Below are 13,152 nucleotides of genomic sequence, written 5' to 3' on the forward strand. Positions count from 1 at the left end.
ATCGAGTTGAAGAGATTGCAGAAGCACTTGAAGGAGATCTTAAGGATTGTCCCGAAATGTTTGAGAGGTTGGTAAGTGATGTAGAGAAACCTTTGTATGATGGTTGCACTAAATTCACAAGATTGTCTGCGGTATTAAAGTTGTACAACTTAAAGGCGGGCAATGGGTGGTCGGATAAAAGTTTCACAGAGTTATTAGCCCTTTTGAAAGATATGCTTCCTGAGGATAATGTTCTTCCCAATCGAACATATGAGACCAAAAAGATGTTGTTCTCTATTGGCATGAGCTATGATAAGATACATGCATGTCCAAACGATTGCGTTTTGTTTCGAAATGAGTATGCATCGTTAAATGAGTGTCCTAAATGCGGTGTCTCGCGATATAAGAACAAGTTGTCTCCAGCAAAGGTCTTGTGGTATTTTCCTGTTATTCCGAGATTTAGACGCATGTTTCGTAGTGAAACCGATTCAAGACACTTGACCTGGCATGCAGATGAAAGAATTATAGATGGAAAGTATCGACATCCGGCAGATTCACCACAGTGGTTGAAAATTGATAATGATTATCCTGAATTTGGAGAAGAATCAAGAAACCTTCGCTTGGCATTATCTACTGATGGAATGAACCCACACGGTATCCAGAGTATCTCACACAGTACATGGCCTGTTATTATTATGATTTATAACCTACCTCCATGGCTATGTATGAAGCGTAAGTACATGATGTTGTCTATGTTGATTTCTGGACCTAAACAACCAGGGAATGACATAGACGTGTACTTGAAGCCCTTAATCGAAGATTTAAAGATTTTGTGGGAGACCGGTGTGGAGGTTTATGATGGATATAGGAAAGAAAGTTTCAACTTGAGGGCGATGTTGTTTGGCACAATTAATGATTTTCCTGCATACGGAAATCTATCAGGGTATAGCATAAAAGGTCAATGTGCGTGTCCTATTTGTGAAGATAAAACAGATTGGAAGCGCTTGGAGTTTGGTCAGAAGAATGTCTTTCTCGGTCATCGGAGATTCTTAAATTCAAATCATCACTACCGTGGATGGAGAAAGGGGTTCAATGGAGAGACAGAACAAGGCAGAGCTCCACCTATATTGACGGGTGATCAAATTTTTGAAAAGGTGAAAGATTTGGATACTCAGTTTGGCAAGCCTTTTGCCCACACACTTGTCAAAAGTGGGTGGAAGAAGAGGTCAGTTTTTTTTGAATTGCCGTATTGGAAGTCCTTGTATGTGAGACATTTTCTTGATGTTATGCATATTGAAAAAAATGTATTTGAAAGTGTTATTGGCACGTTACTCAATATACAAGGAAAGTCTAAGGATGGCCTTAAGGCAAGAAAGGACTTGATAGCGATGGGAATAAGAACTGAATTAGGACCCTTGAAGAAAGGAAAACGAACATATCTACCGCCTGCTGCTTATACTCTATCTAGAAAGGAGAAAAAAAACATTGTGTAAGTTTCTAAGTGAAGTTAAAGTTCCAGAAGGGTACTCTTCAGATATTAGAAGACTTGTGTCTATGAAAGACCTCAAGTTAAAGAGTTTAAAGACCCATGATTGCCATGTTATAATGGAACATTTTCTCCCAATAGGTATACGTTCTATTCTTCCAGAAAAAGTAAGAAGCTCTATAACTAAGTTGTGTTCTTTCTTCAAGTCAATTTGCAGTAAGGTGATCAATCCTGCGATCTTACCAATGTTGCAAAAAGAAATCGTTATTACTTTGTGTGAGCTTGAAATGTTTTTTCCTCCATCATTTTTTGACATAATGGTACATCTAGTTGTTCATCTTGTGAAAGAGACACAATTGTGTGGACCAGCTTATATGAGATGGATGTACCCTGTTGAACGTTATATGAAAATATTAAAAGGGTACGTAAAGAACCGAAGTCGACCAGAAGGTTGTATGGTTGAAAGATACATTGTTGAAGAAGCGATTGAGTTTTGTACTGAATATTTGTCTAATGTTCAGTCAATCGGACTCCCCAAGTCTCAGCTTGTCGAAAAGAAAGAAGGAAAAAATCTAATTGGAAATAAAATCGTGGCAGTATCAAGGGTCGAACGGGATCAAGTGCATTTGTATGTTCTGCACAATGAGAATGAGGTTGAGCCGTATGTTGAAATTCACAAGGATGTTCTCCGAGGTTTAAATCCCAATAGAAATGAAAATTGGATAGTACGAGAGCACAATCGATGTTTTATACCTTGGTTTAAGGATCATATTTATTCAAAGTATTATTCAGATCCCGCTTCAATAACAGAAAGGTTGAGATGCTTAGCATATGGTCCAAGTTTCCATGTTTTTTCTTATAGCGCATACGCGATTAATGGATACACATTTTATACCAAAGAACAAGATGATAAAAGTACTATGCAGAATAGTGGTGTCACCGTGGTAGCTGAAGCAATGCACATATCAAGTGTGAAGGACTTAAACCCCAAATTTGCAAATCTGTCGTATTTTGGTGTTATCGAGCGCATTTGGGTGTTTGATTATGAGAAGTTTCAGATTCCTATATTTGGTTGCAAGTGGGTTGAAAATAATAACGGCATTCGAATGGATAAGTCAGGATTTTTGCAAGTGGATCTTAATAGGGTGGGATACAAAGATGAGTCTTTTATTCTAGCCTCTCAAGCTAGACAAGTGTTCTATGTCAATGATCCGAAAAGTACGAAATGGTCTATAGTTCTTTTTTCCAACAAAGTAATTGATGAAAACACTGGAGATCAAGGTGATGATATTGATGTTGAGATTGAATCGTTTACCAGAAATGATCAAGATGAGAATAATATATCAAATGTTTCATATATTAGAAATGATCATAATGAGGGTATTTGGATCAATCCAACCGTCCGTGTTGTTAAGAGACATGTAGAACATATTCCAACCAAGAAAAGAAAGAGAACTTAGTGAAAAAGGTACAGGTCAAATGATTTTAATTGTTTTCTTTATTACAGGTAAAATGACTTTTATGATTTTAATTGTTTTTACATTTGTCATCTGATTTTAATTGTTTTCTTTTTTACAGGTAAAATGGCTATTATGAAGTCAATCATTTGTGCAAGGGGCAAGGGTGTAAAATTCGAAGTACATTGGAGTGCTGAAGACCAACTAATTGAGCCTAACGGTTCAATGTTGGCAAGTTACATTGGTTTCCTTGTTCGACAACATATTCCGATTACATGTGATAATTGGAGAAGTCCGGACTTGAAGGTTGGCAAAGAAAAAATATGGTCGGAGATACAGGTACTTACCATATATTGTTATATGTTTTTTGTTGTTGCTTTGTCGTTCATAAAATACACCACTAAATTCTCTGCGTTTAATTCTTAATTTTTTTTCATCAGGCTTGTGTCTCAATAGAGGATGGGTATCTACCTAAAGTTACTTTTGTAGTGGTCCAAAAGAGACATCACACCCGTCTCTTTCCTGTCAACCCCAAAGAGACCGATAGAAGTGGAAATATTATGCCAGGTTTTTTCAATATATTTCTCAACGCAGCTGGTATATATTATCATTTGAATTTATCACTTTTTGCTGATTTTGTTGTTCTAAATTGTCAAAGGAACCGTGGTAGACACCAACATTTGTCACCCTAGGGAATTTGATTTTTACCTTAACAGCCATGCAGGAATTCAGGTAATATTAGCTATGTCATTTAACTTTATGCCATTGTTTACTATTTGTTGCTCAATCGCCTTTTGACAGTTCTGTGTTATTTGCATTTGGACGTGTTCTTTTTGCAGGGGACTAGTCGACCAACGCATTATCATGTGCTGTATGATGAAAATAAATTCACTGCAGACCAGCTACAGTTTGACCAATAACTTGTGCTACACGTAATGATACTATTTTTTTTTCCATTCAGTTATGCGAGGTGTACTCGATCTGTCTCAATAGGTTTGTTTAGTATTGGTTAGAACTACTAGACAGCTTTTGGATACAGTGGTCACTGGGTGTTGGTTGTTATGTTTTATTCTCTTAATTGTAGTACTTTGAGGAATACAAATCTTACTCAAGAGCTCATTTGCTATGTTTTACTCTCTTAATTGTTGTACTTTTACTAAATCATGAATATGTTGTTGTATATTGTTGATCAAAGAATCATATATTAATGTTGTATATATGGAGGATTAATGTTGTATATAAATGGATTCATGTTGTATATATCAATGGATTAATGGTGTATAACATTGGATTAAAGGATGAAATCAATATGAATTTTACACTTTTGCAGCATGCGAACAGGTTACCAATTAAATATATATCCACTGTTTTTCAAACAATTTTTTTTAAAATAACTAACACTTTAGAGGGCGCTTTGTCCAGAAAGCGCCCTCTAAACACTTTACATTGACAACTTTAGAGGGCGCTTATTCCTGAAAGCGCCCTCTAAACACTTTACATTGAACACTTTAGAGGGCGCTTTTTCCTGAAAGCGCCCTCTAAACACTTTACATTGACAACTTTAGAGGGCGCTTTGTCCAGAAAGCGCCCTCTAAACACTTTACATTGACAACTTTAGAGGGCGCTTTGTCCAGAAAGCGCCCTCTAAACACTTTACATTGACAACTTTAGAGGGCGCTTTTTCCTGAAAGCGCCCTCTAAACACTTTACATTGACAACTTTAGAGGGCGCTTTTTCCAGAAAGCGCCCTCTAAGGTGTCCCTTTATGGACCACTCCAGAGGGCGCTTTTTTCTAAAAGCGCACTATAATGTGGCCACTTTAGACAGCGCTTTCTCCAGGAAACCAAAGCGCTGTCTTTACCTATGCCAACGCCAGATTAGAGGGCGCTTTAAAGCGCTGTTATAGACCAAAAAAAGCGCCCTCTTTTCCCTTATTTGGCGTAGTGGTTACAACCATCCCCATCTTCGCTGCCTAACTCCTTCAACAAATCCATTAACCATACGACTTAATGCGCACACAACGAAGCAAAAATATACTATTCTACACAAGAATAAATTGCTACTATCAGTTTCTTCTTCGAACACCATGAGATTGGTGTTTTGCCAAACATAAAGATGTATTATGCTGTAGACTTTCGATCATCTTTATCTTTGCACTAATTGTCATGTTCATTGCGGAAAAGAGAATTTTGTAGCCAATAGATCCTTTGATGTATCTTAGAATCTTGTTGACTGCTTCCAAATGAGACACCTTTAGTCTCTCCATGAGTCTACTCACAATACTGACACATCAAATATGGTTGTGTATTGCACAAATAATACAAGGATCCAATCAGTCTCCTATACTGAGTTTGATTGACCTCTCGCTCATCCTCATTTTTCGACAACTGTAGTCTCGGTTTATCTGGAGTAATGGAAGCATTACAATGCTCCATTTCAAACTTCCTCAAATTCTCAAGCGCATACCTTCATTGGTGTACGAGCAATCCCTCTTGGACTTGTAAAACTTTGTGCCAAGAAAGTATGACATGAGGACAAGTTTGGTCATTTCAAACTCCTTTTTAAGTTCATTCTTGAACTTAGAAATGCATTCTCATCGCTCTCGTAATCAACAAATTACCTACATATAGACAAATGATTATCACCCCTTCATTTATATCCTTCTTCAGATACACACATGTTCAGATACATACTTCTTGAAGCCAATATCCTTTAAGAAACCATATATCCTCTTGTTCTAAGTTGTTGGAGCTTGTATCAAACCATACAACATTTTCTTCAATTTGCAGAACTTTGACTCTTGATTTTTCACGACAAAACTAGGGGGTTATTCTACATATATCTCCTCTTCAAGCGATCGGTTCAAAAACACATATTTGACATTTATAACATCCTAATTTTCAAATTAATATTTTATTTAATTATTAGAGTGTGTATGTGAGTTATTTGAGTTATTTTGGTATTTTGGGAGATTTATGGATAGTTTAGTAATTTAATAATTACTGAAATTATAGAGTTTAAAGCAGAAAAAAATAAAATAAGATTTATTAGAGTTATTAGAGATAATTAGATTTTTTGTTTATTTAGTAATAATCTAAGAAAATAGAATTATTAGAAATAATTCATATTTTTTAGAATTTTTATTAAATATTTATTTAATTGAATTTTTTATTTATATAAAATAAAGTGGTATATTTTATTTAAAAAATATATTTTTTGGAATAAACAAGGATCATCATATTTCTTTGGGGGTGTGTGATTGTGTATCCCCAATTAGGATTCAGGATAAATTAGGTTAAAATAAAATATAAAGTTAGATGCAAAATTATGTTACGTGAAATAAAATATTAGAAAATTAGAAAGTTGTCAATCTGAAGATTCAGGATATGCAGAGTTGGGGAACGATCCTAGTAGGAACATGAAGGTTTGACTAGAAAGCTTCAATTTCGAGGTAAGGGGGATTTGTTTACCTATGGTGACTATTAGGAAGCCAAGATGGTGATGGTTCCTTACCATCCCATCAACGCCATGGATACTTTATGTATTTTCTTTAATTTTATTTTTGTGAAATGTTTGGCCAAATGGGAAAAATCCCATTGGCATCGATCATAAATTATTTTTATTATGTGTATTATTGTGTTTGGCCGAATAGGGTTTGGGCAAAACCTATTGGTGATCAAATGGCATTTGGATAAATCCCCTATGGTCACCGTAGTATCATTTATCATGGATTGTTATATATATATATATATATATATATATATATATATATATATATATATATTATATATATATATATATATATATATATATATATATATATATATATATATATATATATATATATATATATATATATATATATATATATATATATATTGTTGCAATGAGATGTGTTGATTTGAGTTGTGATAGGAGTTTGGTGTGTTTTAGTGATTTTCTAATTTCTGTCAATCCCAACTTTTGTAAAATTATACAATCGATACTTTCCCCTAATTTTCCAAAAAGTCAAGAATCAGAAAAACTGAGTTTTTATCGAAAAATCAAAAATAGGAAAACGCAGAAAATCGCAGGTAGACATAAGAGGATTGATCGTCTTATTTCATGCATAACTTCAGTTTTGTAAGTCTGTTTGAGGTGTCGTCAGTTGCTTTAGAAAGCTAACGCAATAATCTTTCTTTTTAAGTGGGGAAATTTGATTCTATGAGCGCTATAGTAGTAGCAGATCACTAGTTTTTATATCAGGGTGTAGTCAATTTCATTCATGCGTTGTTCATCATGTTTCACGCGTTACTTGAGTTTCGTAAGTCTGATTGGGATAAGACTAATTGCGTTAAAAAAAATTGTTTAATGATATTTCAAATTAGAGAGTTTCATAATTTTATCATGAGTATATAATTTTTTGTTCTATTTTGAATTCAAGCATTATGTTATAGAGATTATGCATTAATTATTATGGCTGAACTAAAACGATTAGAATTTGAGTTTCGTAACTCCGTTTGAGGTGCAAATAAGTGTGTTTTCAAGAGGGTTTAAAAAAATATCAAACTGAAGGCTTTTATAATTTTATCATAAGTCTATAAAGTTTGGTGCTATTTTGAAATTAGAGAATTTTAGAGTTAAATCTAGAGTTTTGGGAAACCCTTTAGCAATTTAAGAAATTAAAAACTTAATTATAAATAACTTAAAATTGAGTTAGTGATATATTTTAGAGTTGATTAAATTAAGAGAGTTAAGTTATTATGAGTTTAGAGTTGTTAACATGTCTAGTGTTGAATTTTGAGTTCAAATATGTTTAGAGTAGTGAGTTAGTGTTGTATTTTGAACTTTTGACATGTTTAGAGTCATGTTTGAAATGGTTGAGTTGACTCTGAAATGGTTGAGTTGACTCTAATGTGATCAGTGAGTTTGTTTGATGTGTTTAAGGTGTTATCTGAATTGCATATTTTGAGTAGTTTTGAGTCAAGCTGCAACCCATTAGAGTTAGTAGAGCTATAGTTTGTAAAGAGTTTCCCTTATAGCACTTTTGAACATCTTAGAGTACTTTTTGGTACTATAGAGTTATGTTGAGAGCTAAAAGATTTTTTTGAGTTTCTTTTGAGCTTTTTGAGAACTCTATTGAGTTATAAAGAAATTAATAAACTTTGAGACTTTCTAAGTATTTTGATGATTTTAGAATTGTTGTGTAATAACATAACCTTACTCAGTTTGATGATGTGAAATAATTATTCAATGAATCATATTTTGAGATTAGTAATCCGGTGGGATTACAATGAGCCATGTTTATTGGTAAAATTATTATTTGAGATTAGTAACCTGGTGGAATTATAGTGAGGCCTGTTTATTGGCAAAATTACATTTTTGAGATTAGTATTCTGGTGGGATTACAGTGGGGCCTCATTTTTGGTAAACTTGGTTCAAGAGTGTGTAAGACCCCAATTTTGACCCTAAGATCCCTCATTCTATCTCATCATTTGCATTGGCTTTGGGATCACACCTTGGCATCCTCCTAACCCCCTCATTCATTGGGTTGGCATTAGGTGAGATCACTAGACACACTTGATTATATCATACTATTTTGATTTGTTTACTAACCAAAATACCAAATTCACCAATTGACATCATCACATACATAATTTCAAGTATTATGTTTCTTCACAAAATCCATTCAAAACCATCCAATACATGTCAAACAATAGAAAACATGTCATTCACATTCACCACACATACAAAATACATTCATATTAAGATTCTTTGGATAAAATATTAATTTACTATTATCAAACACCAGAAAAATATAAGTTTTTCAAACAACACCTCAAACAGAGTTACGGTTCAAAAGTTATTGAATTTATAAGTTTTTCAAAATGTTGTCAAAACCAGAACATTTGCTGTTGCGAAAATGCTGTCAAACACCAGAAAAATTGCTGTTGCAAAAATGCTGCTGTCCAGCATAAATTTTCATCATAAAACCATATTAATCCATCATTTTAATGAAATAAATAGTTATACAACCTATATATATCATATAGTAACTATTAGATCATAGAAACAAGATTCTAAGCTCCACTAATTTTCACCAAAATCCCAAATCAACCATTTTCAAGTGAAACTCAAACATGCAATTATACACCAAATCATGTTCAATACACATACCCATTCATGGAATTCAATATAGATGTTGGAGCATTTCCTCGACAGATGTTAAGGTACGGAATACTCCACTACTTGGCTTATGGCAGTGGGCATTTCCTCGACAGATGTTGGAGCCACAAAACTGTCGACACTAGTAATCGTCAGTTCTCCTCCTTGGTTTGGAGTATTACTTTAGGATTGAGTTTGGGTTTTTTGAGACATTTCGGAAAGTTACTTACCACTCATCAAGTGCATACAACACCAAAACCTCACAAATGGAAGACACTGCAAAACAAATAACGTAAGACACCTCTTTTATGCAAAGATATTCACACAAAAAGGTCCCACTAGGTGTGCCAATTTGTTTACCGGTGTTTTTAGTAAACAATCACGAGTTTTAAAGTCTATGAGATTAATTCGAAAAATCTCCAAAGCAATTTGTGCAAATGAATTATGAAAGACACACATCCGTGTGACTTTAATGAAGTCGTTGCATGGACGATAATGGTGTAGAAAAAGACTTTAAATGAATTCAAGTTATGATAAATGATAAGGAAAAGTGAAATAAATTAAATTAAACAATGCAAAGGTAAAAATACATGTTCCGTTTAAGGAAGAAAAAGACTATAAAAGACTGGATGCAAACACATACATGTTTCTCGCTCTACTATTTCGCTCTTTGACTCGGGTACTCTAGTGGTATGGAGAGTATGTATAAAATGTTTCGATCCTTGATCCCATATATGAGTCTGCTATTTATTCTATTTATAAAGTAACCATCGACGATGATTATGACCACTAAGGGACTACTACATTTACTCCACGTTCAATCTTCAAGTTCCCGCTAGTGTTCTTACGTTTCATCCAAAGCATTCTATTAAAAAACCCATGTTGAGTTGTGATTGTCTCCCACTTCTTCACGAACTCTCGATTGTAATTGCTCCATCATTCTGTTGACGCTTCCTATCAAGGATTCAAGACTTGCAATTTTAATAAATCTTTCCCATTACGTTGTTCAGTCGACTGGTCCTCTTGATGAAATAAAAGGCCTCTGTTGACTTGTCCTTTTTGAAATTTTGGACATATTTCCCAGAGATCCTGGTCTTGGGGATTCATCGATGAGAGTCCTCCAAACCACATTTGTTTGTATCAATGACTCGATTGTTCCTCGTCATTGGTATGTCGACGCCTAATCATTAATGATGTTTAATTACTTCATTATTTATTTCTCACAATGAATTTATTTTCACTGACATTATATGTAGACTTTCTACTAGTTGGAAAATCCAAGTGTAACAATTGTGTATGGGTTTCGGTCCAGTTTTGGTGTGCTCTGGTCTGGTGGTATAGATTGAGAAGTGAGTAGATAACTTTAATGAGGAATTAGTGAAGCATTACCTATGGTGATGGTAACGAATTTGGTGTGCTATGGTCCGGTGGTATGGATTCAGGAGCGAGTAGCTAATTCTAATGATGAATTAGTGAAACGTTACCTATGGTGATGGTAACGAATTTAGTGACCTCTGGTCCGAAGGTGTGGATTCAGGAGCGAGTAGATGGTTCCATTTGAGAATTGGTGAAGTGTTACTTATGGTGATAGTAACAATTTGGTGTACTCTGGTTCTATGGTGGGGATTCAGGAGCAAGATGGATCTGTGTTGTCCATACTAGTACCACATGCATTGTCGAGTCATGGTGTTGAATACATTGCATTAATTATTGCATATGTAATTGTTGATTATGTTGGTGTTAGTGATTGAGAATACTTATATTTTTTATGTGAATAAATCATTATTGATGTTTGTTTAGACTATCCTTGCATACTTTTGCACCATTACGTATTATAAGCGTATTCTCACCCCTTTGTTGTTGTGTGGTTCTATGCTATTTCTTGGGGTACAGACAAGCTGATAAATGAGTAGCTGCTTAGAGGATGGGGGATGACGTAGAGGTTGTTCTTTTTTATTATTCTTCTTGTTTTATGCGATTATTTAGAATCTATTTCTCTGATTTGTAACATTGGTAGGTGAATGATTCTTTTGATTATTGTTATTATTTTCGATGTTGTTGATGTAGAAGGAATTTAGACATAACATTGTTTATGTTATAATATTTATTTAGTAGTTGAGTTATTTCGATAACTTTAATTCTGGTGCGATGAGCCTATGTAAAGGCGAGCATGTGATGACAAGTGTTTAAATTGTTGCATGTTTCATTTAGCATGTGTTACGAAGCAGGTTTATGTTGTGTTAGAGTGACATCCTATGTGTGTAATTGTTTTATTTTTGCATTATTTCGTGTTTCGGGGTTTAGGGTGTTACATTGGTAAACAAAAGAATCTAATCAGATGACCTCTACTTGCACAATTATAAGCTTAGAAGTGCGATTTAGTGTTCGCTACGAGATTTTAACTCAATTTCCTCGCCTATTAAGCGAAGAGGAAGTGTTGGATCTTCCAACACCTCTAGTAATTTAGAGTGTTGATTTCTCATCTTTCATATCTTATATAGACCTGTTGGGTCTTCCTTTTCGGAAAGATAGTTTACCTGGTTCCAAGCTAATGGAAGGGTTATTAGTAGATAATATCGGGGTTAGGGGGCTATAGTGCATTGGGAGATCCCCAAAGATGTCTTTGATCACTGTTCTATCATTATAAAGTATGATACTCAATTATCATGTTGATTTCATTGAGTTGGTTTTTAACTCCTTGTCCGTTTCTTCGAATCAGGGTTGGAAGAACTTTATTCTTATGGGAAAGCTTAAATATCTTAATGTCACTCTTAAATTCTAAAATAAGTAGGTTTTTTTCAACTCGAATTAACATATTGAGTCTTCTAGAGTTATGGTTCAGAATCTAGATATTTTTGCCGACTAAAAGGCACTCTATTGACGAAGTGAACTCTAGGTCCAAATTAAGTTATTGTTAATCTTTACACTTTTCTTAGAACAAATTACTCTCAATTGTCTTAAATATCTAAGACTAGATGGCTTTAGGAAGGGGATGCTAGTTCATTTTTATTTCATTCTTCAAATAAAAATATGAGAATAAGAAATTTGATCACCGCCATAACTGTAGCAGGTGTTTGGATTGAAGGAGTGATCGAGATTGGGCAAGAGGTTTATAATTATTTCTACGAGAGGTTTTTAGAACCGATTATAGACTGGTCTATGCTAAATGGGGTGCCTTTATACTCCCTATTTGTGGAGTATAATACGGACTTGACTTCTCTCTTCCTTCTTGAGGAGCTTGATGGGGTTGTGTATCAGTGTGATGTGAATAAGATCCTAGATCCTGGTGGTTTTCACTTTTCTTTCTTTAAAAGGTTCCGAAACCTGATGAGAGATTATGTGGGGTTCTCGAGATTTTTTACCATCTCCAAATTCAAGAAGGATTTGTTGGTGATTTTGAGAGTTGGGAAGAGGGGACGATTTCTTGGAATCTTATTAGATGAAGAAGTTTATTCTTCGTTTCATGACTCTCTAAGAGTTTCAATTTTGAGAGATAAATGTTAGGTGGTTTGCAGACATTCTAAAGATGGTTTTTCCTTTGTAGTGTATGCTTATCAAGTCCAAGCATACATTTCTCCTATCTCTGAGGTCCATTTCTCTAGGGTGAAACCAACCTTTTCTCTTATTTGGGATAAGTGGAATCCCTATAAGGTGGTGTTTTTGAGTGACAACTCTTACACGATAGGTTCATGTCTATAGAGAACTTGTTCCACTGGAAGATTATTTTTTGACTATGGGGTATCTCCTTGTATTATATATGGAGATGGACTTCAATTATCCTCTAATTTGTTTGTTACATGTAACTAATCTTTGAGTGTCTAAGATAGGATAATTAGATGCTTACAAATGTAATGGGCTATTTTATTATTTTTGAGTTGTTTCGGTCTTTAGGATCCAATTGCTAAGATAAATGGTGGGTTTTTTTGGCATATTGCAGTATGAACCATTAAGTCGGTGCGTAGTATTAAAAAAAATTCGGGATCGTCAACAAACGTGAAAAATGTGACAAATAAGAGTACTTTTTAGGCTTGAATTTTGTTTCTTAGCCGATCTTCATTGAACTCCTCCTTCTTTACCTGGTTTTGA

The sequence above is a fragment of the Lathyrus oleraceus genome, chromosome 3 (genome assembly GCF_024323335.1).
Source record: "Lathyrus oleraceus cultivar Zhongwan6 chromosome 3, CAAS_Psat_ZW6_1.0, whole genome shotgun sequence".
Lineage (NCBI taxonomy): Eukaryota > Viridiplantae > Streptophyta > Magnoliopsida > Fabales > Fabaceae > Lathyrus > Lathyrus oleraceus.